This window comes from Nilaparvata lugens, chromosome 10, assembly GCF_014356525.2.
Source record: "Nilaparvata lugens isolate BPH chromosome 10, ASM1435652v1, whole genome shotgun sequence".
Classification (NCBI taxonomy): Eukaryota; Metazoa; Arthropoda; class Insecta; order Hemiptera; family Delphacidae; genus Nilaparvata; species Nilaparvata lugens.
The window spans coordinates 25,438,885-25,464,100 of record NC_052513.1 but is presented as its reverse complement, the minus strand read 5'-3'; the positions used below and the strand labels follow the sequence as shown (position 1 = coordinate 25,464,100).

At 36.6% G+C, this 25,216-nt stretch overlaps 1 protein-coding gene across 3 annotated transcripts in view; it reads right to left on the bottom strand.

The window, feature by feature from the left end:
* Positions 1–25,216, bottom strand: part of LOC111044240 — a 142,391-nt gene that overhangs the window by 50,009 nt on the left and 67,166 nt on the right. The gene's annotated exons all lie outside the window — the stretch shown is intronic.

Below are 25,216 nucleotides of genomic sequence, written 5' to 3'. Positions count from 1 at the left end.
AACTGTCGACCGTCCTTTCTTTATGGAAATCAATTTACTCGGTACACGTTATCAGTGCAGTGAGGCTGAGCGATACCATCACAACTCTTGTTGCAATCACTCCCATGTACTCTTTACAATTAATCGCCTCCTTATCACTATATTTCACTTACCGTTTTCTTTTGTTTTCCTTCACTCTCTTCTCTTCTTCTTCTGCCTCATTTTCTCCCTTAAAGTTCCCCCATAAGTTCCCTTCCCTATCTCTTGCCTCACGTCTTCAGCTCTTCTCTATCTCTGTCCTCTTCGCATCTCTTTGTTGCATTACTTCTGTTCAATCTCCTCCATCACTTTATCATCCTCTCTATCTTCTTCTTTCTTGGTTATTCTCTTAAAGTAGCTATTTTTCCTTTGAAATGATTCATACATTTTCCACCTCCAGTTACACATAATATATTCTCACATTCCTACATTCCCCATAAATCTTTTTTTTCTTCCAAGTGTTTAGTCTATTCCTCACCTTCATCTAACCTCACATATCCCTTTATACATCTTCTTCATCTCGTGCTTATTATTTTTCGTACTTATTTCTCTCTTCTTTGCTTTTACTCTTCTACCACTTTTCTCTTCTTCGTCGATGCTGCAGTTCTGCTACTTTCTTCGACTCTGTTTCTTTCATTCTCTTTGTACTGTGTATTCTGCTGCATTTATATTTCGTCTCTGTTTACACGTTTCACTTTCATTGTGTAATCTTCTTTATATTTATCTGTTATTCATAAATCTGCTTATTTCTTGATGCATATTCTTCCTACTCTTATACTCTCATTCATTTCCTACTCTTGCTCCTCAGTCATTCTGTTTTAATTCAATTTCCATTCTCTACTACGTTTCACTGCTCGTACTCCTTCCCCTCTTCATTCATTTGCTCCTCCCTCTAATCCTCCACTTGCTCCTCCCTCTAATCCTCCACTTGCTCCTCCCGCTCCTCCTTCACTTCCTTGTGCTCCTCCTCATCCTTCTCGTCCTTCTCCTATTCCTACTCCTCTACATTTTACTTTTCCTCATCTTCCTTCTTCCTTACTCCTCATTTAATCTCTTTCTCCTCACGTACTCGTCTTCAATTTCATCTATCGTCTTCTCCTTCCTCAGCTCCCACTCTCCCATCAGTCCATCATCTCTTGCCCTCCCCCACCCATCCATTTCTTCTCAGAGACGACCTTATGTCCCCAAAACTATTACCATAATTACTTACCGTAAATATTAATTACCCAGTGCAACCTACATTGCTCCATGTTGTAAATTGATACAGTATCGTACATAACCACTATTAAGTTGTACGGACCGCTAGTCGAGTCCAACCTCCTACAACTTCTTCCTCCTCCTCCTCCTCCTCCTTCTCCTTCTTATCCTCTTCTTCATTATCTTCTTCTCTTGCAGCTAGATTGAATATGGCCGACAGTAACCTAAACTACATTCAATAAATTGATTCGATGTTCGTTTTGTGCTGTGTTGTTTGTAGAGTGCTTTCCCAGGGTTAATAACTACTTGCATTACTATCTAGTCTACTTTCTCGCTTGCTCTTATCGCTTCTTGGCCAGTTGTCTTAATTATACTAACAGTCGATCCCCTTTGCCATCATTATCACTCTTGTCTCTTCCTCCTCCTCCTCTTCCTTTCTCTTCTTCTCCTACCTCTCCACCACCTCTTACTCCATCCTTTTCTTCCTTTTCTTGTTCTCCTTCTCCTTCTTCTATTACTACTCCCACTTCTCTTTTCCATTTCAATTTCAATTTATTTTAATTTATTCACAACACACAAAAATACAATGAGAAAAAACAATATACAATAAAACAATTACAATAACAGTAACAATGCAAATAACAAATAAAAAAAGCACAATATTGCTAAAATGATGTGGTGAGCTGGAAGAAAGAGGGGGGAAATACCTTGCCAACTATGGTTTCCCATGTAATAGGCAGGTAAAGGTATAAAGTAGAATTTCCTTCTTCTATTCTCCCTTCCATTCATCCTCGCGTCATTCAGTTACCGAACCCTTAAAATCTCAGAAGCTTACCACTTAAAATTCCCAGCTTTACTACCCACAAACCTCAATTTAGAGTATTCAGATTCTTGCCGACATAGTTTAGCTACTGTGGAAAACAATGGAAGAAGGTGCGTTCATAATAAGTGGACGTCACATTTAAATAATGGATTCTATCGAATATGGGAATGTGGAGTGAATTATCTAGGATTATCATTAATGAGATTTAAATATTGAAAGTTACAGATTTTCTGTTCATGATATGAATGTGGAATGAATTATATAGGATTATCATGAATGATATATGAATATTGGAAGTGACAGATTTTCGATTCCATGATGAGTAATGGAAGGACTCAGAATGACATGAAAGAGAGAAATTAATATATAGTATAAAAGAAAAACAAGATTAAACAAATTATTTAAAAGTAAATAAATTACTAATTGATAAATGATAACAAAGTATACAGAATCACTCGCATGAGTGAGATGGTACAGGGAGAGAGGATGAGTTTAAGAGGAGATAATTTAAGATGAGAGGAGATAGTAAATCGGAGGATAATAGATGGTGAGTTTATATCGTTTTATATTGTATGATTTTTCGTTTTATATTGATTGTTAAAAAAAACTGTAGAGCACAAAACATATTTGAAAACGTGATTTTAAGAGAACAAAGGAAGATGAATAATGTTTAGGAAAGAGGATGGTGCTTAGATTGCATAGAGGCAAACAAGACTGCGATGACTTAAGATGAACTTAATATCTCCAAAAGAAATAATTGTAGAGGATGATGAGAGTGGAAAGAGGTCAGGGGTGTCGTAATAATTGCGATACCTCAATTGTGCGAGTATTTGAGCTTTCCGTTATTTGTGTTAATGATTATCCAAAATTATACAAACATTTTGAATAATATTAACATATTGCCATTCAAAATCCTAAACTTAACCTCATCTACCTTTGAAACCCAATAAAACATAACTTTTTAGGTTATGTTCATACACTAGACAAATTGAAATCTCGCGGATCTGAGGCAGTCTCGAAAAAGGAAGGGAATGAATGTGTGAAGTAAGCATGAGGTGGAGGAGTAAACGAGAAAAATAGGAGAGGATAAGATAATGAGAGCCAAGGAATATATAGGTGGAGAGGATGATTGAAGGATGAAGAGGTAGAAAAATGAAGGAACAAGGAAGAAATGAATAGAAGGAGGTTAAAAGTAAAGTAGAGAACAGGGAGAAAAGAATAGGAAGTTGAAGAGGATAAAAGGAGACGAATGATTGGTTGAAGGAGTGTAATGTGGAAAGGGAGAACCAGGAGAAAGAAGTAAGGATATGAGAAAAGCTAAAGATAGGAATGGATAATAGGAGAAGGAGATAATGGTAGGTTGAGTATGGAGAGTGTGGGACGTAAGAGGCAATTTGACTAGCGCTGGGACAAAACACAGAGGCAGAAGAAGCTTTGGGTCACTAGCTAATTGGCCGTGCTTTATGATATGCGGCTAGATTGGATACGACATAGCTGACTGTGTGGGCTTTGCAACCTATACTAAGCAAGATAGTGCTATCGTAAAATCAGCCTTCTTGTTGATGACAAACTTTTCCAAAACGATTTGAATTCAGTAGTTGAGTAGCTGTTAACTTGTTATTCAAATTTATTTCAAAACTTTCTTAAATTCAGAACATCCTTGATGGTGAAAAATAGGTGATTTGGAAAGTCAAAGCATTGTCGATGGAATGGTCTGTGAGACATTTTTCAATAATTGGGTGTCCGGTCTCCAAGCTATCGGCAGATAAACCAGAATAAACTTCAATACGTACCAACAAATACAAAATTATTTACTTCCTTAAACTGAGTATTTTTATACTAAGATATTTTTCCTCCTCGACACTTTCATTGAATATTACGAAAATGTATAAGTCCTCAATTGAAATAGATGCTATCACACAACATGAATATGGATCAATTAAATAGTTCATCATAATTTCATCCTTGTCTGATGGAAGGCGTCTGAATCCTATAATAAAGGAGCTGTAGAATTTTCCATTTCAAATAATTTTGCCTTCAGAGATTTCAAAGAGCATCGAAGTAATTTTTTTTATTGCAAAGTGATATTCTTCAGCAGGTTTTTAACTATCATCTCCTGAAAAATGGTGCTCCAATGAACGTGCACTCCTCAAATTCCTGGATATTTCTAATAATAGCATTTTTCCTATTACCAACATGTTCAAAATCAATATAATGTTCATATCTCAAGAACACAGCAACTGGTTTTACAGTTTCAAGGTAACACTATCTTGTCTAGATGGGTTAGTGAGTTGTAGATAAATTACTACTGGAACTAGTAATTATTATTTCTTGTTCTATTCAATTCACTCTGATTTCTATCATCAGATTAACTAGATGAACTATGAAACTCTATTGATGATTGAAGACTCTTATGTTACTAGACCAATCTGATACACCAATCAAGCAGAATTCAATCCACTCTACTCCAATTGTCTAGCCTAGTAGATGTAGGACATTCTATGCTATTCCGCATGTTGCTCCTCCCCACGAAACCAAAACCAATAACATTAATTTGAATACTTCTTCAAACTTCCAATGAATGTTAAACAAGCCACACTTCCTGTCTGGATTGGTCATCCATCCTGTGAGCATCTCCATTCCACTCAATTTCGCCTGCCTGAACAGGCTCAACCTATATCATAGCAGGCCGGACAAAACGATAAATTAAAATGTAATCTGAATTTTGGCACTTGGACATTGATCACTGAAGACTGAAGGAGCATGAAACATGCAGCTACGTGCTACAATTAACAAACACTCTAATATATTATGACGTCCGATGTATTGGTTTGTGACAAGGCGGTTCGTTTTATTCTCTTCTTTCTTACTATTCTTCTTCTTTTTCTCCCTCTCCTTCTACTCCTTCACCTACTTCTTCTTCTTCTCCATCTTCTTCTATCTAATATTCTTCTTCTGTTATCCTAGTTATTACATACTCTCAGTCTCATTCTTCCTCAGGTCCTTTTTCATCTCAATTGGGTGGTGCTAATGGGCCAAATTTCCTTGAACGTGGAACATTGGTTAAATAATCTGCGTTCTCTGAAAATAAAGTCATCTATGGAGTAAAAACGTACATCCAGAGAGAACTATACAGAGGAGTTGATGAATGTAAATTTTTGGAACGTCATGGATAAATACAAAATCTGTATATTTTGTCTACAACATATTATTGATGTTGTAATTCCACTTTCATTTTACGCCTACTCTTCTCTCACACTCTCTTTGTCCTGCCCTGTTCATCTATAACTTTTTAATTTCTCTACTGTTATTATCCCAATCTTCCTTTTCACACATCAGTCCTAACCTCATATTCAATCTTTTCATATAACTCCATAATGTTTCTAATCAATTTATCTTCCCATCTCCGTAGTTCTTCTCTCTATGTCTCTATAACTCATTTCCTATCTTCTTACTGAATTATTTTCCCTTTCTTTTCCAGGCTCGATTTTCCTCTTCATTTTCACTTCAAATCTTCCTGTTACTCTAATTCTCTTCCTGACGTTCATCTCTTCTAATTTATCGTTCCTCTTTTATTATTCTCTTCAATTCTTCCAATCATACAAATTCTATTTCTGGCTCTCATATCCTCTTATTACCTCTAGAATTATCATTAGAGGTAGAATTACCTTCTTCTACCTCTCTAGAATTATTCTTCTACTTACTCTCCCAACTTTCCTTCTCCTTATGCACTTCCACCTAATCATTCTCCTCTATCTAGATCCATTCTTTCACATCTTACCAAACCCCACTCAATTTTCCTACCATATTCTTATACTTGCCTCACGTCATCCATTCCTAGATTGGCTCGGCTACTACCGAAATCAAGTTGAAGTGAAGTAAGTGAGAGGTCCTTCGCGGTGGAGGGGCGGAGCACAACCTTGATGTATGGAGTCAGCCGACGTCGCGAGATGAGATGAGCTAACTCACTCACTCTCTCTCTCTTCTCTCTCGGTGGAGGCGTTACCCGGGCGTCCGAAAAAATTACGATACCTCCCCATCAAAGCTTTGTTAAATCATAATTATTGTCGAATAGACAGAATTCGTTACGCTATCGCTATGTTTCGATCGATTTTTCGGACAATCAAATTTATCTGTCTTTCTTGTGACTGTCGGATCGTAACTATAACTCACTGCTCACTCGCGCACTCGCACTCTTCTTTCAAATCGAGAAGATGCCGCTCTTTTACGATCCGCTCTCTCCTACCCTCCCGCTGGCCCGCTGGTCCATTGGCTCCCCTCAAATCCCAACAAATGTCGTAAATATTGGCGTTGGTTGCCGAAAACGATTCTCTCGGATTTGGTACTGTGATAGCTGATTCAATTTAATGATCTATGGTGATGGTCTGTACCCAACTTTTCCTCGTCCGACACTTTATTTTGATTCGTCTCTCTCAGACTGTGGATTCGATCAATGCTCCATAGAGTTGGATTATTCCAATAAGGATGAAGAAGAATGAAATAAGAAAACCAAGGACAATTAAAAAAAGCGAAAAGTGCTTGAACTTAACATAATATCGATAATATTTGGACAATTTGAGACTAATTTGGGAAATTGAAGAAGTTTTGGGAATAGCCTATTTTTTATTTTTCGATCGTTGTATTGTTTGTGCTAAACTAATAAATACATAATACACAAATTGATTAAACACTACAATAAATACAGGTCATTATCAGGAACTATTGTGAATAACTTTATACTAGCATTTGATATAATTCGGTATAAAATTTCCTTGGAAATGAGTGAGGATGTGTGTGTGTGTGTGTGTGTGTGTGTGTGTGTGTGTGGTGTGTGTGTGTGTGTGTGTGTGTGTGTGTGTGTGTGTGTTGTGTGTGTGTGTGTGTGTGTGGTGTGTGTGTGGTGTGTGTGTGTGTGTGTGGTGTGTGTGTGTGTGTGTGTGTGTGTGTGGTTGTGTGTGTGTGTGTGTGTGTGTGTGTGTGTGTGTGTGTGTGTGTGTGTGTGTGTGTGTGTGTGTGTGTGTGTGTGTGTGTGTGTGTGTGTGTGTGTGGTGTGTGTGTGTGTGGTGTGTGTGTGTGTGTGTGTGTGTGTGTGTGTGTGTGTGTGTGTGTGTGTGTGTGTGTGTGTGTGTGTGTGTGTGTGTGTGTGTGTGTGTGTGTGTGTGTGTGTGTGTGTGTGTGTGTGTGTGTGCGAATCTGAATAAACTCTTCTTAGGAAACAGATTGGAGAAGGAGCAACAGGCTTAAAGTGATGTTTATCACTTTATAATTTCTGTCTAATTTTGAGTCCACCTTCATACATTCGGAAAGAACGAAGCTATAGAAGAACTAAATAAATAATGAGCTTGGATGGGCAGCAGATAGTAATAAACTTTCCTTTCCTAGTGTTTGGTTAAAAATGCATGAATGAAGAAATTGTTCTATCCAAGCAATTTCAATTAAATACTATAGATAAATCGAGAACTCACTGTAATGTCATATTTAAAGTTGGCAAAGAGTGAAATTCCAAAGAAGGCTATTTTTTATCAAAGTAAACCATTCAAAAGATCATATAAATAAAATTTATTCATAGATAAAAAGATCATGTAAATAAAATTTATTCGTACATAAAAATACTGACAGTAAAAATTCAGTACAATTTTCTGACTTGAAAATTTAGTCAACAGTTATGATTACAACAATTCAATCAGACAGTATTCCTGATTTCAATACGCGTCCTGTTGGTAGTTCTCATGATCGCAATAGATCAGTCAGAATTTGTGACAGCCGACCAATAAGATTATAGCTCAATTCCATGACAGACAAAATAAAGACTCACCAGTCAAACACAACTCAAACTCGACCCAAAGCTAGTTACAACACAATAAAAATTTGTACACCCAAATCGCACCGTAGACCAATAATAATTCTTACAGCACTAATAAACTGGTTGGATTGAGAGTGAGACAAAGAGAATGAATTAGTGTCGCGAGAGAGAGTGAGCAAAAGAGAGATGGATATCTGCTCCAACAAGCACAACATGAAATCCGAGCCACAATGATAAGTATATGAGCCACATAAATAAATATTTAAGCGCCTAGCGGGAATGCATACTGAATTTAAGCCGGTGTCTCAAGCAACCTATTAAGATGTAAATTTCGACTGACCTCCTCTCCCTCCCCCCTCTCGCCCGGGATACGGTGGACTAAATCAAAAAAACAAACAGTTCACTTCGGCTGGTACACGTTTAATCAAAATAACTCAATGACACGTCGCGTCAGACGCAAGAACTTTATTCGTTTCAGCGTTATTTATAATGTCCACACCGTAGGAAGAGATTTAATGCGCTGAATTACATACGCTGAAAATTGGTGTTCGGAGCGCTTAATCCTGTCCGTATGATAATATGTGGCCGGACTGACCTATCAGTTATTGTGAGGTGAGCGCTCTTAATCAAATTCTTCTAGTTCCGTTTCAGTGCTAGTTGTACTGAGTGATAATTTTCCAAGGTTAATTTTTGTCATGCATACTTTAAACTGTATCCTTCTGAATTACTTTTTGTTCCACATAATAGTAACTTCTTCAATATAATTATATTCATGACAGGGGAGTATATTATTGCTGAGAATATTACTGCTAATGAGAGAAAGAACTCCTATTTTTTTCCTGGTGTTTTTCTTACATATAACATTTAAAAATAATACCAGCTTAGGTGGAATAATAATTAACTATAGTGACAAAGGTGTTCCATCCTTCAGTCTGTTGGCGCTACCTGGTCGTAGATTCGATTTCTGCCAGTAGGCATGGACATTCCATCATCTCATAAAATCGCCCACGAACAAGCTGACAGCTCATGAAATGCCAAAAATCTCCTTTTCCGAATTAAATAATCAATGAATTTCTTAGTACAAAAGCAACTGAGTTATGATAAATTAATGATTAAGGCTTTACTAGTCTGATTGATCCTTCCTCTTGTTCCAAGATCTCACGAATCTATCCAGAGGCAAACTTGACATTTCTTGCATCCAACACAAAAATCTGAGTCGAGTTGAAGAGAGAGGCAAGATCAATTCTTTGTACAAATCTAATTGGATGTGAGCCCACGCCACTCTTTGCTAACCTTCTTCAAATGTCAAACGGAGCAATATAGTCTGCTGCTACCTGATGGAATAATAGAAAGTCAGCTCAGTTCTGTCAAGTAAGGGGGCTTAGCCTTTACTTTGCTGCAAAGATTTCGTTCCCTTTCCCTGTTACTCTCTTTCTTTTCCTCTGTTACTGCTTTGAATAACGATTACAGACAAGTAGCTTGTTAAATCGACTTGAAAAAATTCTACTTGATTGTGTTAACATAACAATGATCTGAACCGGGCTCGGAAAAGTCAGGAGTGGTCTAATAATTGGAGGCTTTTCGACTTGACCTTATCGATATTCCTTTTTTCTCGACATACTTTTTCTCGTTATACTTTTGCCCCCCCTTCTAAAGCTGCGTTTACACCAAAGTTATTAACACAATTTTAATAACTTAATCTTCATAGATTCTATAAGATTGAACATAACTTATCATACACATGATGGACACATATGTTTGTCAAGTTCCGTTCAATATAATAGAATCTTCGAAGATTAGTTATTAGCATTTTGTTAATAAATTTGGTGTGAACGCAGCTTAACAGTTCAGCATGCATTTTTGCTTATGTAAGATATAAAGTTCAAATTAACATCGACCTACACATTTTATTCATTGATTTTAAACAAGCCTTCGATAGTATAATAAGGGGTGAGTTATGGAAAGTACTAGAGCATTATGGCTTACCGAAGAAGTTTATAAAACTTGCCAAAATGCCAATGAGCAAGACTACGGCCATGATAAAAGTTGGATTTACAAAAAGTAGAAAGTTTGAGTTCAATACTGGCGTAAAGCAAGGTGACGGACTGTCAGCACTCCTATTCAATGTTGCATTACATCGTGTGATAGACGTCATTGACAAGAGAGGCAGCATTTTTCATAAAATGTATCAAGTATGTGCTTATGCCGATGATGTAGCCATAATTGCCAGAAGAAAAGATATCCTCCAGGACACGTATATATTACTCGAAAGAGAAGCACAAAAGATTGGTCTCCTAGTCAATGAAAATAAAACAAAATACATGAAAATATCAAGAAGTCAAGCGCGAAGGGTTCCACAGAATCTGAGGATCGATAATAGGTTGTTTGAGGGGGTGAAAAAATTCAGTTATCTGGGTGTGGAATTGAATAATCAGAATATGATGAGCACCAGTATCAAACAAAGAATATTATCGGGAAATAGAGCATACTACAGCAACATGAAGCTTCTAAAGAACAGGCTCATCATTAGAAGCACCAAACTTAAGATCTATGAAACCCTTATAAGACTTGTAGTTACCTATGGCTCTGAATCATGGACTTTGACTAAGGAAGACCAACATAATTTAAGTGTATTTGAACGAAAGGTGCTCAGAAAAGTGTACGGTCCTGGTAAAGGAGGAGAAGAGTGGAGAAGGAGAACCAATGCTGAACTTGAACTATTAATAAAAGGCCGTAGTATAGTACGCTTCATAAAGGCACAGAGATTAAGATGGTTCGGACATATTTATAGGATGGATGAGACCAGAATGCCAAAAATAGTGCTTAAAGAGAAGCTTCACTCGAGAAGAAAACAAGGCAGACCAAGAATACGATGGGAAGATGAGATAAGGGATGATTTGGTAAGGATGGGTTATAGAGGATGGAGAGGATTTATAATGGATAGAAACGTTTGGAGGAATGTTGTGGAGGAGGCCAAAGCCCACAATGGGCTGTAGAGCTATAGTATAATAAAAAGATATAAAGTTTTCTACAATTTCCAACACTTTTCCTCAAATTGCATCACAACTTTTCTGTGTATCATTTCATGAGTTAAAATATCAACAATTCAACTAGTCAGAATTAAACAGATAAATTCAACAACCGATTACAATACAGTTCAACAGATCAATTATTTTTCTAAAAAAATTGTTTTTTTTTTTGACTATTACAATATTTTTATGATGAGTTGGTTATTTGTTTAATTACCTGATATAAAATTGAGTTTGCTTGGCCTTCGCTTGAGTAAGCTTAAGTTAATCGTCTGATATAAATTTGTGTCTGCTTGGCCTAGACCAAGAAAAATCTCCAGGTTCATTCTGTCACCATACTATCATAGAGAAAAGGTAGCGTAAAGAGATATTCTATGCCTATGGTATAGGGCGTTTATGTTCCAAATTTAACTGTTAACTCAAACCGATAATCCCAGAAGTTCTTTTTCGTGGAACTATGTGACGCTGGTAGTCTCTCATACTGTGCCATTCTTACACTATCACCGGGTCAAAACAGTAATAATAGAAAGTATCTGACGGTAATCAGCTCGAGTTGAGGCTGTGCAAAGGCTAAAAATAAACTTTCTACTGGTGATATTTCTCAAAGTTTTTCGATTTATATATCATCAAGCTATCAAAATAAAAAGGTTTTGTCAGGGAAAACATTATTTTTTCCGATCATTACTTTTTGTGATATGAGCGCCTAAAGTTTAAATTTTTGGGACAGAACATTTCAAATTCGGTGAGAGATGAATCCTGAAATTGAGAGGATAAATTATTCATTTTGATGATTGAATAAAACAAAAGTCTCTTGAGAATATCAATTTTTGACAAGTTATTCAATTTTCTTTAAATGACCGAAAATAACTTTCAGTAATTTTTGTAAATTGGATAACTTTCTCAAAAATATATTTTCAAAAGATTTTTCTTCAATTAATCAGCAACACCATGAAGAAATTTATCCTCTTAAACTCATGGATTCATCTCTCGCCTGTTGTTCTATCCCGATCATATTCATATGATTTGTAATTATATCAACGAATAAATAAATTTGAAATGTTCTGTCCTAAAAGTTTAAACTTTAGGCGCTCATATCTCGAAAAGTAATAGTAATGATCGGAATAAAATGTTTTCCTGACAAAACTTTTTCATTTTGAAAGCTTGATGATATACGAATCGAAAAACTTCGAAAAATATCACCAGTAGAAAGTTTATTTTTAGCCTTTGCATAGCCTTAACAAAAATTGGCTTGAAATTTGGAAGCTAAACGACCTATACCGTGGGATATCTAATTATGATTTTTTTCTATGATACTACAACTACACTCACATCACTTATAAGTCATTATGCTACTTTATAAGGTAAATAGCATTTGCTGGACAGGAGGCATCGACATTGTTCATAAGGAATGAAAAATGAGAATCATTCACAGTGAGAAGTGGATCTCACTGTACTACTTAAAACCTCTAGCGCAACTCACTGTGGAAGCATCAACCACCCTACAGACAACTAACCACCTGATAGACGGCAACCACTCCCAGTCATCTGTACGTCACTGGCACTACATTCTAATCCTAATACCCATCCCACAGGCTGGCCCATAAATATCTCAGACCACGGCCTCCTAAACATGTCACGTGTGACGATGCCACTGCACCAACCCAAAACAAAAATATATATTTCGTCGGTCTTGTCCGTTGGTTTAGAATTTTCCGGGTCTGAGAACGAGTTTTTTCGGAAAAGTTCTACTGGAGATTTTCCGTGGGTTGAAGAGGGTCGTTTCGTTCCTAATAGTTGCTGTACGTATGTAATTCCCCCTTCACATGTTGTCACGTTGGGGAGGGGTGTGCTACCCCCATATATATCTCGGCTTATTTCACTACTAACGCGTACTCTCACCGCAAGCTTGTTTTATTATATCAAGTGCCATATTTCAAGGCCTCAGGTCGCCTTCTAGGCTGCACTGTGCTGCACTGCTCTCTGCCTTCTGTTACATTTCTCTGAGAAGAGAGAATCTGCTGCTCAAATGTGTGTGCATGTGTGAGTACGAGAAAGGATGCGCGGAGAGAGAGAGAGTGAGGAAGTTAGTGAAACAGAGAGGATAAAGGATGCATGAGAGAAATAGAGATAATGATCTACTTGGAGGAGAGAGAGAATTGAAGAATGTGGGGAGAGGATGAAAGTGGGATAAAGAGGAATAGGAAAAGGACCGTGGTCGGAGAAGAAATAAGAGATTAGACAATAGAAGAGGCGAATAGACAACAACATGAAAAGAAAAAAGGAGAGAAGAGAAGAGGATAAAAGAAAAAAGAGGAGAAAAGTATGAAAAAGGAGATAGGGAAACGGATTAGAACTAGAAATACAAAAAGTAGAATGAAAAGGGAGGTGAAGAGTTGAAGGAAATTTTGATAGGGCAAGAAGAAGAAAATTAGTGATGAATATGTGGATGAGACGAAATAAACAAGGGGTAAAGGAAAAAGTCAGGAAGTACACGAAGTGTAAAAATTGAAGGAGTGAGAAAGAAATATAGTAAAGTAATAAAAGGTGAGGCCATAAAATGAGAATGACTTAAAAATTGGAAAACTTCAAACAACATAACTAATACCAATAATAAGACAAGGAAAAAGTGAGAAGCCTGAAAAAGATTGGTTGAAGTGGATGAATTATTAGAGTGCCGAATAGATCCATGAGGGTCAGAGAGATAGAAAAAAGTCGGAAAGGGGAGAGGATGAGAAAGAAAGTGGAGAAAGAATATCAACATTCAGAAACTGGGTGTTGATGGATGAGGGAGTGAATGAAACGGTTGGAAAAGGCGATTGAAAGAGGAAACAAAGAAGAGGGAGAATTGTAGAATAAATAGTACGAAAAATATGAGAGGGGGAAGGGGATACGTATAAGAAGATAAAGATTGAATGTGAAAATGAATGAAGAGAAGCGAGTGATAAGGAGAAAGAATTAGTGGTGGGGAAGTGGATTTACGAATGTTCCCCCACCTCAATATCGCGATCCTATTTCGTAGGTTTAGGTTGGCGAGTGACACTCTGTAACCACTCAGCCGACCTATATAATCCGCCTAACATAACCTACAGCCTGCTTGAGGTGGGGTGTACACTTTACACACCCGGAGAGGTGGGGCTGAGTTACTATTGTTGACAATTACAATGTCCATTGTACCAATGCTGTAATACAAGCATGATAACAGTGGAAAAAGTTAATGGGACAGAGAAATTTGAAGGACTCGATAGATAATGATTGATGAATGATGGATAATACAAATATGAAATATGGTTGATAAATTCTTGTTTGCTTTTTTATAAAATGTAGATTAATGAAGCATTTGTTTGAATCAATGAAATTTCAATTGAGTACTATTTTTATTTATTCGAACAAATGCAATTTCTCGTTAATTTCCATCTGGCTGACCGATGTAATTTCTCGATATATCGAGACATTGTCATTTTGGTGTAAGGGTGTAAGTCTGACTAGCAATTGCGAGGCGCTGGTTTCGATTCTCAGGCTTGCAAATAATTTTTGGATGATAGCTCTAATCATATTTCCTTCTAGCTGTTCATCCTGTTGACAATATTTTTGCTGTAGCAGAAGTCAGCAGGGTGGCTCTCAACATCTCACTTTGGATTTTTGTATTGTTTAAAATTTTTCCATTATTTTTAATGAAATAGGCCTGCCAAAAAATGAATTGTAATGGAAGTGAATCAATTAATTGTCAATATAAGACTGGAGGTTTTTGTAAAATATAAATATCAATAATAACATGATATAATCGTTTTTGATGGGGCTATTGAGAGAACCCTTGAATAAGTATAGGACATGCTGAGAATGTGTAGTTGACAAAACGAAAAACTAAGGATACCTTGCACTATCTTCCAAGTTCAGATTACATTGAAAAGTCTGAAATATGGTTATGTACTTCAGGTTATATCTTCCCAAAATTCATCATAATCACCAATGAATCATCAATCATCAATGCCCATCAATTAACCCCTTCTGTTCCCACAATCCTAATGGTTCTAATCCAAGAGATCATTCAATAAACAAGGTTGAGTCCCACCTTGTCGGTCATCCACAGGAGTGAGTCAGGACAGCGACACACTAATAAATCGAAGGTGGGTCGGAATCGGAATGCGACACCGACAAAGTCAGCGACAATTTGCTTATTTTATTCAGGTTTAATTACTCGTCGCTTATTCGACCAGAACTGACGAAAGGAATTCGGCATCACATTCTTGGCTGAGTTATACTGGAGAGCGTATGTATTGCTGTAGGCTATCCCGTATGTAGAGAGTGGCGTCGTAAAAAAGCGTCCAGAGTTGGTGGATTCGCGGCTTTTATATTGCGTCAAGATTAGTGACAAGTCCGGACGGTCCGGCGGTCACTTTACCGCATACAGGTGCGGTTTATTCCGGCTATAGTGTCGACGTTTATAAACGGTGCCATATCTTCTTCTAACCTCACACTGAAGCGCCGCGAATAATGGTGGTGAGGTCTGTTTCCCTCCTTTTTCCTCCCACTGTCATCTATCCCTCTCTTACTTTTCTCTCTTTCCTTGTATTTCCCCTCTCTTCTTCTCTTGATTATCCATCAGCTTACTTCCTTACGTTCTCTATCATTCAATCACTCACAAGTAAATAAATTCCTTTGTATTGTATTTATTGTAATTTTCTTGATTGTGGAGCAGTTAATGAGATTTCCCATGTGTCTCATATTGATGTGAATAAATAAATAGATTTCAGAATCTGAATCTCAAGGCTCCTATCTCTTTTTGTGTAGTTGAGCAGTTGATATTGTGGTTAATTATTCATATTGAATAAAAAAGACTAAGCAATTGTCAAAAACCACAGATTTATTGATACTTAGAAAGACCGGTTTCGGTTATTCACCATTGTCAATCTCTGATAAACTAAGTACTCTCTTGTATTTAGAACTAAATACAAGAGCAGCAGAATTCATACTAGTAGGCGAGTACTGCTGTTGGTCAAGGGCATGAACGCCTGCCATTGGCCCAGCTAGACAGTCTCCTCCCACTCAACGGTGTGACAAAATGGCGGCTTAAGCAACAGAGTCGCCATGATAGCAAAATTCACTTTCAGTACAGAATAAGAACCAAGAAAACAAGTGTGAAAGATGATAAAACAAATATGTAAATGGAAAAACTATTGACTAATGTATGCTTACAATTTTATGATAAAACTAAATTCGTAGTGTTGTATTGGTTGAAATGAATCTGGTCATTTAAACCATACTGGGAATTTTCCTTAATTACTCTTGTTATTTCTAAAGCCTCTTAGAATATTCAAAGATCTGCCTATGTTATTAACATGCAGAAACTCAACATTCTCCTTAACTGTGAACTTGTGATTATTTGTTATCAAATGTTCTGCAAAGTTAGATTCCCCATTTTGTTTATTCCAATCTCTGTTATTTAATTCTACTTTTGAAACTTCTACCAGGTTGACATAACAAGCATCACAATCACCACATTTAAGTTTGTACACCCCACTTTTATCCCAAATATCAATTTTGTCTTTACTCCAGCTAAATAGACTATTTAAAATCGGTTTGGTCTTGAAAGCAACATGAAATCCATTCCTCTTCAATTCCCTACCTATCTTATCAGATACAAGGCCTAAATATGGGATTGTTATCCAAGTCTTCTCCTCACAGTTTGAGCCTACAAAGCTAGAATTGATTGGAATTTGTCTAATAATTTCACTCAATAATCTGTCCACCATACTTTCTTCATACCCATTTGTGACAGCTATCTGTATAATTTTAGTGATCTTCTGCCTTTCTCGATCACTTACAAGTAACAGTTTATATCACGTTTTTTGCTTTCACCTATGTTTTCTATCAGCCAGGCTTAAAAATGCTATAAAGTTTCCTTTGTGAATAAATAAATAAAAATAATCCCTCCGTAAAAATTTTCCATTAAATTGTGGGAATCTATCCTCATTAGATTTTTCATTTTCCTATTGGACAATACAATTCTAATTACATCTAATTTTAACGAGTATTCCATTTCTACCAGCAACAAGAGAAAAATAAAACATACAAAAACAATAAAGTTTAACAACACACACCAAAACTCTGAATGGGTCCGAGAAACAAAGAGTTTGTAAAAAATAACACAATTCACCCCTTCATCTACATATTATTGCTCAATCCTATGAAAATATTCACAGAATCTGCTGACACTGACATATTTTATTGGCACATAACAATCTTTGGCGAAATTTGCACCCTTCGTTTCTTTTTGTTGGACGGTGGCTCATATTGCCAGCATAAATTCGAGTCACATTGTTTTGATATGACACCGGTAGCAACTGTGTGGTATTGTTTTGAGCAAACTAGTGTACAAATCCGTATGTTATATTGTTGTAATATGCTCCCGGTTCATTCCACAAGTCCAGCAAAATGTGTCCTGGGCGGTGGACACTGCAACTCTTGTTTACGGACTTCGTATTACCGCACAACTTCTGTCTTGCTTTTCTTCTCCTGCAGCACAATCACTCTCATTCTCGCTCTCTCCTTGTTGTTTCTCTCCCACTGCATACTCTCAGTCGTTATGAATTCCTTCACAATATTTCTGTCTCTCTTGCTAGTTTATTCCAATTCATTCATGTTCCCTATGGTATTTTTTCTTGAGAGTCTATTCTTTCATCTAATTCGTTTGTATAGTCATCTATTCAACAAGTCTATTCTTACTTGTCTAGTATTCCCATCAATTCTCTGATCAATTTACTTCATGTCTCCAATTGCCTGTTTTCTAAAGAGTATTTGATGGAAATTTAGATACATATTCTACTAGCAGTGAGGATGTGTGAAGAAGATTATTGAGAAGGTAAATTCTATAAAAACTTTGGGGAAAATGGTGGACAGACATTTGAAGTGGGAGTCTCATATTCATTATTTGTCCTCTAAACCAAAATTTCTAATTTACAATTTTTACAAAATTAATCAACTCAAAGACCTTAATATAATAAGAACAATTCACTTTGCATATGTCCATTCTTTATTTCAGTATGCAATTGAAGCATGGGGCGGTGCATTTGACTGTCATTTTAATAAAGTGTTTACATTGCAAAAACGTCTTATAAGGGCAGCGTTGGGTAGACCAAGACGATACCCAAGTCGGACCCTTTTTGAAGAGTTGGATGTACCCACCCTCAGACAAATTTATGTAATTAAGATTGTTTTGCATCTGAATAACAATGTGAGTAATTTGGAAATCAGAAATACACCCTACCCGACGCGCCCATCAGTTTCAAATATGTTCAATATAGATATAGTAAGACTGGTAGTATGTAGACATCAATTTTTTCATTTTTGTAACATATTTAACTAAAAATCTCCTCGAAAAAATATCTGAATGGGATAAGAAAAATATTCATTCAACAATTCCCAAATTCTAATCATTTAATGTAATGATTTATAATGTAAAGTTATGGAAAAATTATTCTCATAGATGTAGCCTACGGTACACTTGTCAATCAGCTATGGCATTGATAATATCACGTGGTATTGAGCAATGATTGTTCGTCAGATTAGCGTTTTATTAATAGTTCAATTTAGTTGTTTTGGTTTGTAGCCGGATGGGATATCTTATTTTTGTTTTTGCCTTTGTATTTTTTATTTTCTTTATCTAATTTTCTTTTCTTTTTCTTTTACTAATCTTATTGTTTGTAGTTTTATCATTTTGCAAGAAAGTTTAAAAAAAATAAATCGAAAATGATCTCACAGCTAGCGCACAAGTTCGCTTTGCTAGCTCTGCCAATTCTATTATTCATTTCGATGATTATGTATCTACTGAATATTTCAGTTATTATTGTATTAATAATTTGAGGTATTTCAAGTGATTTTGTATTTTGTATTTTGGCAAAATAAAGATTTTGATTTGAGATCCATATTTCAGTAAGGAGGTAGAGGGACGCCCAGTTATCACAATAGAATTATTTAGAAAAATCTAGAAAATCATTCCAATATCAACAAATTTTCATTTTCAACTTGATGATGATAATACAAGTCGATATAAGTTTATAATGTCTTAAAAGCTATGAAGTTTACCAACTGAAAATTTTCTTCTACGATTTATCAAGTTTCTCTCTCATCTTCTCATATCCCTCTCAGGGATAAGGGTTGTGTGGCAGAGAAGAACTGGAGTCCTAACTACGCCCTCAATAAAGGCAATCAATGAATCAATCAATCAATTCACCCCTAATTTGATTCATAGTCCCACCCATATTTGATTGACAAGTATCAACATTAAATCCACAATAATAATGATTTTACGCATCAAATTTTTATCTACATCCAATAAATTTGGAATTTGGAGATTCTTCTTCCACTTCTACGTCAACTTCTTATTGGCCAATTTTGTCCCCTTTGGTTGTATCATCAACCTTTCATCCCCCTACAGGGCGGCATCCCACACCGGGAACCACCAACCCCAAACCCCCTTCACAACGATTCACCACACGGCGGTCTCCACATCGTCATATTATTCAGGGTATCCAGTCCACCACTGTTATTTGCGTCTGCCATTGTTATAAAGTTAACAGGGTTTGTTTAGACTTGACAGAGCCATGGAATTCCACGTAAGCACCTAAACAGCCAACAGCCACCGACTATGAGCAAGAACATCACATACACATTATTAACCCCATCCCCTCTCCCTACATTCACAAACATACTTAACTTATGTACAAAACATACGCTATACCAACTGCCTCCATCTTCTGTGTTATCACTGCGTCTGTTTTTCACTCCTTCCTCTCTCTCTTTGTTCCCCCTTTGAAACCTTTACCCTCCCTCTTTTATCCCTTTTCATCCCTTCCCACTCCCACTCAATAATATTTTACTTTCTCTATCTCGGTGATGTGTTGATGGGAAGGATATTATTTTATTTCTTCTTCAGAGAATCGACAATTATTTGGTAAAACACCGCCGATTTACGTAGTTACATGACAATAGCCTATATTATCGTTAATTAAATTGCATTCAATCTTCATTCTCATTAATTAATTCTTCATACTTTGCAAAATTCCTTGAATATAATAATAATAAATTTATTTCCTTTAAAAAAAATACAACAAGCGATTAAAACATAAAAAGTACAACTAGAATATAATACAATGAGTCTATAAAAAATATGGAATTTAATTCTATTGGAAATTAACATACTCAACTATGGGAAACCCATGTACTAGAGTAGGTGTGAATGATTAACAAAACTGTCATTTAATGTTAATTAGTGTATAAGCCTGTAATTATTATAACATAATATATAAATAAAGAACTCTAATCTAATCTCACTTATTTTTTCTCGAACTTTATCAACTCCTTTTTCTCACTCAATTATTTTCTTTCAACACCTTTCTCTCTCCCACTTCAACCCTCTACGTCACTCTGTAAGTGATACGTCCATTATTGATCTTTCAACTTCTTTCTCTTCCACATTTTTCCATTTTTAACGCCTTTTTCTTTGACATTCTTCTTTTTCCAACACCTTTCACTCTCTAACTTATCCTTATGGTTTCCTTCTTTATCAAACTGCATCAAAATATTGATCAGGAGCATAAGAATTGACTTTGTAGAGAAAGATCATATATTTCGGTTAAATTGAAATAATTCTTCAACATCTCTTGACAACCATCAACTGTCAATTCAATGAAAAAGGCTGTTCAATTAGTTTATTAAATTCATAAAAATAGAATTGGATTAATAACATTTGATACACCAATCACCTAGCGCTCACATTCCAATTGTAGCTCGAAAAAGATTTTCGGAGTTTTCATTTCAAACCTACATACAACAAAGAGATTTGTACCACACACTTACAACTTCTCTCACAAATGAATGCAAACTGAAAACTGGAAGATGTCGAATATTAATGAGCTATTTGAAAAAATGCAGACAACCAAACCGACAACAGATGAACAAAAAGAGGGAGGAGGATAAGATGAATACGAGGAGGTTGAGGAGGATGAGGAGGGGAATGAGAAGAAGAATACTTGCTAAGCATAATCATAATACTGCGGGCTAGAATAAAATTCATTCGGAGGGCACATTGGGAAATATTTCACTGGTATCAACTGTTCTGCTCTTCCACGTACGATTATTTATCGCCATTGTATTTCACATGACCGCCTTCACCATAAATGATGTCAGTCACAAGGAAACGAGAAGGAGAAGGAGAAGGAGAGGGGTACGAAATAATAATAATACGACGAACATTAAGAGAGAAATAAAAAAGGATGTTCCGATCCATCGCATTCGAGTCACAACTCAAACACTCCAGCTTTCAAACCGCTGCAGGAGAATCGAAAGGTTACGAAGGAGGAGAAGGATGGAAGATCAATGGAGAGGCGGAGAAATCACGAACGAGTGGACGAAGAATAATGGTGAAGGGGGTGAGGGGGTCAACGGAGACGAAAGAAGAAGAAATAAGAAGGACGGGGATCGGTCAATGTGCACAGAATAGTCAACAAACAACTCGAGTCGGTTAATTGCATCTGGCCACAATAACAATATTAATAATAATAACAGCGTCCAATTACAGGGAGTCATCACTCATCAGACACACCGAATGCTTGTCTCTCTCCTCCTCCCTCCTCCTCACCTGTAATGGTGTGCTAAATCACGGGTCGGTGTCACTGCAACTCGTATCATAACCGCACCACAACTCCTTTGAGGAGTCTACAACCCGCGCGCACTATAGCACTTGAGCTCGGTGTAAGAAATGACACGAGGTTTACAATGAATGTGTTTCGGACTTTTCCAAGAATATACAGGGGTAGCCTTGGCTTTGTCCATCCCAAGGATCTCGTAATTTCTGTTGATAGCTCAAAAAAGTATTTGAAGATGAAGGGCGCAAATTGAAACTACAATTATGTGGTCTGATCAAGTTGGTCCTTATACTCTGTACAATATTACTTCTTACTTGGGATGGACATGGACTTCTTACAGCGGCAGGGATAAAACGGCGGCTATGTTACCTTTTTGAACCGACCAGCGCTCTCTAATTTCAAATCAAATCAATTTATTTTCGATTTTCTACAGTATATACAGAGCATGCAATTACCATAGTTACGGAAATAATTACAAGATAACTAAAAAATCACAATCATACCCTGAAGGACATTACAAAAAAACATTATTATGGAAAATAATTTCCAGCGAGTATTCAAGCGCTCATGACAGGGGTGTAATAAGGGGCTCGCCCCCCCCCTGAAATTTGAAGAAAAAATATTGTATTTTTCGGTCCGACGGTGTAAAACACCATAAAAACACCAGTGCAAAACACCAGACTAACTTGGACGGCTGAGACCTGCCACCTCGATACAGAAAGATCTTTCAATTGCAATAATTGTAGCTTCATCCCTAAAACTAGCAGCTATTCTATCATATAGATAACCTCAGCAAGAAGCTGAGAAATACCATTTACAAGTTAAAAATGCTGAGAACATTGATTGATGAGAAGTGCATAAAGATGGTCTACTATTCCTTAGTTCAGTCTCTGCTTAACTATGGGATTGTAGGATGGGGGGGGGAACAAACTACGTTCACCTTGACCCCCTCTTTAAAGTGCAAAAACTAATAATGGAAATCATCAAGCAGAGGCCACCTCGTTATCCGTCAGACCAGCTCTACAATGAGTTTGTTGTGATGGACATTAGACAGCTCTACTCCTTGGAAATAATTTGCAGACTACACAAAAACCCGGAAAGCTTTCAACAAAGGAACCACAGTCATAACACAAGAAACAGAAACCTTCTTATTAGGAACGTGGCTAGGAAGGCAATATATCAACGACACTTCAACCACCTAGCACCAAAACTCCACAATCTACTTCCTGCACAAATCAAGTCAATAGAAAACCCAAGAAGATTCAAAACTGCCGCTAAGAACTGGATTATTTCAACTGGAAGACATCATATAGAAAACATAATCTCAAGCAATATGTCAGCTCACTTACCCAACGTATTTGCAGTTTGCACCCCCACCCAGAATCTATTACTACTACTAACACCTACTCTAGTACATGGGTTTCCCATAGTTGAGTAGGTTAATTTCCAATAGAATTAAATTCCATATTTTTTCATAAGCCTATTGTATTGTAGAAATTTTGTACTTTTTATGTTTAAATTGCTTGATTGCTTGATTTTTAAAGGAAATAAATTTATTTATTATTATTCTTCCGGTTTCTGTCGCCACTGTGGAGAGAACATTCTACAGCCGCAGACGACTCAAGACATACTTGAGAAATAGCACATCTGAAAGAAGACTTAATGGACTTGCTTTGCTTTCTTTCCACAGAGATATTTCAGTAAGTGATGATGAAGCTATAAATAAGTTTGCAAGTAAGGCAAAAAACTATGGTTTTGTTTTGTAAACATGCATTTTTAAATAGGCTAGGTTAGTTTTTATTCAACACTTTTCTTTTCAAGTATTAAAAGCAAATTTGTTTATTCAACATAGATATGCCATTCACTTGCACTCAAAATATTGCAATTTTTAAAAATAATGTTAATAAAAAGGAAACTTTGTACCAATCATGTATTTTTTATACCTTTCTAAGTTTTTAACAGAATATTATGTAGGCCTATGAAATAAATAAAATATTCTTTCCCCTGGGAAATAAACCACTTTTCTATCAGTTATTTTAGTGCTAGAATAGTTAAAAATGTGGTTTTAGACACCTGATTCCAAAACAAATTCCGGGGGAAAGCCCCCGGAACCCCCGGTATCATCTAAACACCCCCCCCCCGAAAATATTACATAATATATACGCCACTGGCTCATGATACGCATACGGATGTTACGTCTCTGGAAGTGCTCAGTCAACTGAGTCTAATCGACAAATTGGCAACTGCGCTTCTTCCTATGACTCTATCCACAACTGTAATTGGTTGATCTCCCTCCATTTCTCTGAAATTTCCTCCAAGTCTGAAGAAATTTTGTACGGAGTATAGTTTTTCGGTGCGGCGAAAAACAACAGTTTAGTTGAAGGAAAAACCTGCTGTATTCCTGATTATAGCATTACAGCTTGTAGGCTGATTGACTTCAATAGCTGGCAGCAAGTCATCTGGCTGACTGAATTGTATTGCTTCACATAGTAGCGTCTTGGTGCTGTGGAAGGGGTAAATCGTTTCAGGGATCCACTCGTGAGATCATGACTACAGGCGCTTCAACATACTCGAGCTGTACGTCAATATTTTCGATTATTTTTTCGGAATTAATCAGTTGATACCATTAATATTACTCCTAAGTTTTAGAGCCCAAATTGGGTTATGAGTCATGAGACCATTTTTTAAATCTCTCGAAATGGATGTAAATTTTCCCATTGATACTACTGAAACTTTGCAAGTGCTCAATAGAGCTGATAATGCTTTTTAAATTATAGAAAAATATGGAATATTGTGAATACGATTCATGAGTTAAATATCGCTTCCCGGTGGTTCGGAACCAACCTTAAACTGAAGGTTCACTCATCTTTTATCATCATCTGCCTCATTACCCACGCACAAGCCCAAGGCTCAAGTGGACATCACCCTCAGCAAAACAAAAAGAAGATGATGATTAAGGAAGAGAAGAAATAATAGATACTCTAGTATACTCCAGTAGTAGATGTAGTGGGGTCCACGTTATAATGGCAGTGGAAAAAGATAGGAGAACAACGTTGCCGAACCTCTGTCTTGTCAATGCCTTCTATAGATGGTAGCTGATATAGGTTTATTGATGTAATATTAAGTGTTCATTCTCGTTTAAAATAATCAATTATATTATGTTTAAATAAATGGATAGTCAAGGAATTATATTTTTCAATTATTTCATAATGAATTTCCATAACTAAGATGAGATATTTTTTAATTAATAATTAATTCTACATTGTTAAAAGACGATCTGGCAACAGAGCAAAGCGAGAAAGAGATAGCGCTATCCGCTTTGTTGAATGTTAGACAAGGATAGCAATACCATTGCTAATCAAACACTGCCATTATAACGTGGACCTCACTATAGTGTTGTAGCTAGACTACTTGCATTGTAACATCATAGTCTACTTTCCCTAGGTACCATCCCTTCACTCCTTCACACTTTTCTCTCCCATTTCTTGCCTCTGTTTCCCTTTCTCTTCTTATTCCTTGGAACCACTGCTGGAAACAATCTATTCCAGGGTCTCCAGATGAAAGTAAAGGAGATGAGTGAAGAGGTGAGGAGAGGAGAGGATAGGTGAGGAGAGAAGAGGAGAGGAGAGGAGAGGAGAGGAGAGGTGAGGAGAGGAGAGGAGAGGAGAGGAGAGGAGAGGAGAGGAGAGGAGGGAAGAGGTGG